The following is a 6,000-nucleotide window of genomic DNA, read 5'->3' as shown; positions in this document are numbered from 1 at the left end:
GAAGAGGAAATAGGCAACATACCTGAAAAAGAATTTATAGTAATAATGATCCAAAATCTTGGAAATAAAATAGAGGCACAGATAGAGAAAATACAAGAAATGTTTAACAAAGACCTAGAGGAACTAAAGAACAAACAGAGATGAAAAACACAATAACTGAAAGAAAAATACACTAGAATGAATCAGTAGCAGAATAACTGAGGCAGAAGAACAAATAAGTGAACTGGAAGATAGAATGGTGGGAATAATTGCTGAGGAGCAGGATAAGGAAAAAAGAATAAAAAGAATTGACATCTGTATGTCTCTTTGGAGAAATGTCTTTTTAGTTCTTTGGCCTATTTTTTGATTGGGTCATTTATTTTTCTGGAGTTGAGGTGCAGGAGTTGCTTGTATATTTTTGTGATTAGTTCTTTGTCAGTTGTTTCATTTGCTATTATTTTCTCCCATTCTGAAGGCTGCCTTTTCATCTTGCTAATAGTTTCCTTTGTTGTGCAGAAGCTTTTAAGTTTAATTAGGTCCCATTTGTTTATTTTTGCTTTTATTTCCAATATTCTGGGAGGTGGGTCATAGAGTATCCTGTTGTGATGTATGTCAGAGAGTGTTTTGCCTATGTTCTCCTCTAGGAGTTTTATAGTTTCTGGTCTTACATTTAGATCTTTAATCCATTTTGAGTTTATTTTTGTGTATGGTGTTAGAAAGTGTTCTAGTTTCATTCTTTTACAAGTGGTTGACCAGATTTCCCAGCACCACTTGTTAAAGAGATTGTCTTTAATCCATTGTATATTCTTGCCTCCTTTGCCAAAGATAAGGTGTCCATATGTGCGTGGATTTATCTCTGGGCTTTCTATTTTGTTCCATTGATCTATATTTCTGTCTTTGTGCCAGTACCATACTGTCTTGATAACTGTGGCTTTGTAATAGAGCCTGAAGTCAGGTAGATTGATTCCTCCAGTTCCATTCTTCTTTCTCAAGATAGCTTTGGCTATTCGAGGTTTTTTGTATTTCCATACAAATTGTGAAATTATTTGTTCTAGCTCTGTGAAGAATACCGTTGGTAGCTTGATAGGGATTGCATTGAATCTATAAATTGCTTTGGGTAGTATACTCATTTTCACTATATTGATTCTTCCAATCCATGAACATGGTGTATTTCTCCATCTATTAGTGTCCTCTTTGATTTCTTTCACCAGTGTTTTATAGTTTTCTATATATAGGTCTTTAGTTTCTTTAGGTAGATATATTCCTAAGTATTTTATTCTTTCTGTTGCAATGGTGAATGGAATTGTTTCCTTAATTTCTCTTTCTGTTTTCTCATTATTAGTGTATAGGAATGCAAGGGATTTCTGTGTGTTGATTTTATATCCTGCAACTTTACTATAATCATTGATTAGTTCTAGTAATTTTCCTGTGTACGAGACAGCAAAAGAGACACTGATGTATAGAACAGTCTTATGGACTCTGTTGGAGAGTGAGAGGGTGGGAAGATTTGGGAGAATGGCATTGAAACATGTATAATATCTTATATGAAAGACATTATGAAATATGAAAGATAATATGAAACGAATTGCCAGTCCAGGTTTGATGCGCGATACTGGATGCTTGGGGCTGGTGCACTGGGACGGCCCAGAGGGATGGTATGGGGAGGGAGGAGGGAGGAGGGAGGAGGGAAGAGGGTTCAGGATGGGGAACACATGTATACCTGTGGTGGATTCGTTTCGATATTTAGCAAAACTAATACAATATTGTAAAGTTTAAAAATAAAATAAAATTTAAAAAAAAAAAAGGAAAAAAAAAAAAAAGAATTGAAGACAGTCTCAGAGACCTCACTAAGCTCACTAACATTCAAATTATAGAGGTCCCAGAAGAAGAAGAGAAAAAGGAGTCTGAGAAAATATTTGAAGAGATTATAGTTGAAAATTTCCCAAACACGGGAAAGGAAATAGCCGCCCAAGTTCAGGAAGTGCAAAGAGTCCCACACATGATTAACCCTAAGACAAATACACCAACACACATATTAATCAAACTAACAAAAGTTAAGCACAAAAAAGTATTAAAAGCAGCAAGGATAAAACAAAAAATAACATACAAGGGAATCCCCATAAGGCTACAAGCTGACTTTTCAGCAGAAACTCTGTAGGCCATAAGGGGGTGACAGGATATGTTTAAAGTGATGAATGGGAAAAACCTACAACAGATACTACTCTATTCAGCAAGGATCTCATTCAGACTTGATTAAAAAAACCAAAAGCTTTACAGACAAGCAAAAAAGAGAATTCAGCACTACTAAGCCAGCTTTACAACAAAAGCTAAAGGAAATTCTCTAGGCAGGAAACAAAGAGATACACAAAAACAAACCCAAAACAATTAAGAAAATGGTGATAGGAACATTCATATCAATAACTACCTTAAATGTAAATAGATGAAATGCCCCAACAGACACAGACTGATTGAATGAATACAAAAATAAGATCTGTATGTGTGTTGTCTACAAGAGCCTTCAGACCTAGGGATACTGAAAAAGAGGGGATATACAGATATTCCATGTAAATGGAAGTTTAAAAAAGTTGCAGTAGCAATACTTATATCAGATAAAATAGATTTGAAAAGAAATACTGTTACAAGAGATAAGTAAGGACTACATAATGATCAAGGGATTAATCCAGAAAGAAGATATAACAATTATTGATATAACATTTATGCACCCAAGGTGGCACTAGTGGTAAAGAATCCGCCTGCCAGTGCAGAAGATGCAAGAGATGCAGGTTGTCCCTGGGTCAGGAAGATCCCCTGGAGAAGGAAACAGCAACCCACTCCAGTATTCTTGCCTGGAAAATTCCAAAGACAGAGGAGCCTGGCAGGCTACAGTCCATTGGGTTGCTAAGAGTCAGATGCAACTGAGCACAGCCAATAGTAGCACATCAATACATAAGGCAAATGCTAACAACCATAAAAGGGGAAATGGACAGTAATACAATAATAGTGGGGGGCCTTAACATCCCTCTCATCAGTGGACAGATTATCAAACAGAAAATAAATAAGAAAACACCAGCTTTAAATAACAAAATAGATCAGATACACTTAACTGATATTTATAGTATATTCTACCCCAAAATGGCAGAATACACTTTTTTTTTTCAATTGCACATGGAACATCCTCTAGGATAGGCCACATTTTGGGTCACAAAACATGCCTTGTAAAATTTAAGAAAACTGAATTTATGTCAAGCATCTTTCCTGACCACAATACAACACTATGAAATTAGAAATCAATTACAGGGAAAAAAAAAAAACTGTAAAAATGCAAACACATGGAGACTAAACAGTGTGCTGCTAAATAATCACTGAAGAAATTAAACAGGAAATAAAAAATACATAGAAACAGATGACAACAAAAACATAACAACCCAAAACCAATGGACCACAGCAAAAGCAGTTCTAAGAAGTTTAGAGTAATTAAATCTAATCTCAAGAAACAAAAAATATCTCAGACAATGTAATCGTACACCTAAATCAACTAAAGAAAGAAGCATGAAGAAAACCCAAAGTTAGTAGAATGAAATAAATAATAAAGATCAGAGCAGAAATAAATGAAAGAAAACAATAACAAAGATCAACAAAAGTAAAAGTTGGTTCTTTGAGAAGATAAACAAAATTGATGAATCTTTATTTAGCCAGACTATAAGGAAAGAAACGGAGAAGGCAATGGCACCCCCCTCCAGTACTCTTGCCTGGAAAATCCCAGGGACAGAGGAGCCTGGTAGGCTGCAGTCCATGGGGTCGCTAAGAGTCAGACACGACTGAGCGACTTCACTTTCACTTTCCACTTTCATGCATTGGAGAAGGAAATGGCAACCCACTTCAGTGTTCTTGCCTGGAGAATCCCAGGGGAGCCTGGTGGGCTGCCGTCTATGGGGTCGCACAGAGTCAGACACGACTGAAGCGACTTAGGAGGAGGAGGATAAGGAAAGAAAAGGGCGAGAACTCAAATTGATAAAATTAGGAATGGAAAATTTCTAATAAAGGGAAAATTCCTAAAATTTTTAAAAGGAGAAATTACAACTGACACCACAGAAATATGAAGGATCTTAAGAGACTACTATAAGCAACTATAGCCAATAAAATGGACCACCTGGGAGAAATCTACAACTTTCCAAGACTGAACCAGGAAGAAGTAGGAAGTATAAATAGACCAGTCCTGAGTAATGAAATTGAAACTGTAATTGAAAGTCCTCCAACAAACAACAGTCCAGGACCAGATGACTTCACATGTGAATTCTATTAAACATTTAGAGGAGTGCTAACACTGATCCTCCACAAACTTTTCCAAAAAATTGTGGAGGGAGGAACATTCCCAAATTTGTTCTATGAGGCCACCATCATCCTGATACCAAAACCACACAAAGATAAAACAAAAAAAGAAAATTATAGATCAATATCACTGATGAACACAACCAAAAATTCTCGACAAAGTATTAGCAAAGAGAATATATTAAATTAGCAAAGAGAACACATTAAAAGCATCCTACACTATGATCAAGTGGGGTTTATACCAGGAATGCAAAGGTTCTTCAATATATGCAAATCAATCAATGTGATACACCATAGTAACAAAAAATAAAACCAATGTGTTCATCTCAGTAGATGCAGAAAAAATCTTTTTGACAAAATTCAAGACCCATTTATGATAAAGTGGGCACAGAGGGAACCTACCTTAACATAATAAAGGCCATATATGACAAACCCACAGCAAACATTCTCTAGCAAACATCATTCTCAATGCTGAAAGCATTTCCTCTAAGATCAGAACAAAGACAAGGATGTCCATTCTTGCCACTCTAATTAATGTAGTTTTGGAAGTCCTAGCCAGAGCAATCAGAGAGAAAAAAGAAAAGGAACACAAATTGCAAAAGAAGTTAAACTGTCACTGTTTGCAGATGATATGATACTATACATAGAAATCCTAAAGATGCCACCAGAATACTACTGGAGCTAATCAATGAATTTGGTAAAGTTGCAGGATACAAAATTAATGCACAGAAATCTCTTGCATGCCTATATACTAACAACAAAAGAACAGGAATTGAAATTAATGAAACAATTCCATTTACTATTGCAACAAAAAGAAGAAAATTCCTGGGAATAAACCTACATAAGGAGGCAAAAGACACGCACTCAGAAAACTATAAAACACTGATGAAAAAGAATCAAAGATGACACAAACAGATGGAGAAATATACCATGTTCTTAGGTTGGAAGAATCAATATTGTGAAAATGAATATACTACCCAAAACAAACTACATATTCAGTGCAATTCCTATCAAGTTACTCAGTGGTATTCTCCACAGAATTAGAACAAAAAATCTTACAATTTGTATGGAAACACAAAAGACTCCAAATACCCAGAGTAATTTTGAGAAAGAAAAACCAAAGTTGGAGGAATCAGGCTCCCTAACTTTATACTACAAAGCTACAGTAATCAAGACAGTATGCTACTGGTACTGTAATATACACCAATGATATGGGACATAAAGCCCAGAGATAAACCTATACACCTATGGTCACCTAATATATGACAAAGGCAAAGAATATACAATGGGAAAAAGACAGCCTCTTCAATAAATGGTTCTGGGAAAGCTGGACAGCTACATCTAAAAGAATGAGTTTAGAACACTAACATCATACACAAAAGTAAACTCAAAATGGATTAAAGACCTAAATGTAATAAGACTGGTCAGTATAAACACTCTTAGAGGAAAACATAGGAAAAGCACTCTTTGACATAAACCACAGTAACATCTTTTTTGACCCACTTCCCAGAGTGATGAAAAGAAAATCTAAACAAATGGGACCTAATTAAGCTTAAAAGCTTTTGCATAGCAAAGGAAACCATAAATAAGACTAAAAGACCACCCTCAGACTGGGAGAAAATATTTGCAAATGAAGCAATGGAGAAAGGATTAATCTCTAAAATATACAAAGAGCTCATGGAGCTCAATATC

Source organism: Bubalus kerabau, chromosome 16 (assembly GCF_029407905.1).
Source record: "Bubalus kerabau isolate K-KA32 ecotype Philippines breed swamp buffalo chromosome 16, PCC_UOA_SB_1v2, whole genome shotgun sequence".
In the NCBI taxonomy this organism is placed as follows: Eukaryota; Metazoa; Chordata; class Mammalia; order Artiodactyla; family Bovidae; genus Bubalus; species Bubalus kerabau.
The sequence above is the reverse complement of the archived record's forward strand: the minus strand, read 5'-3'. Positions refer to the sequence as shown.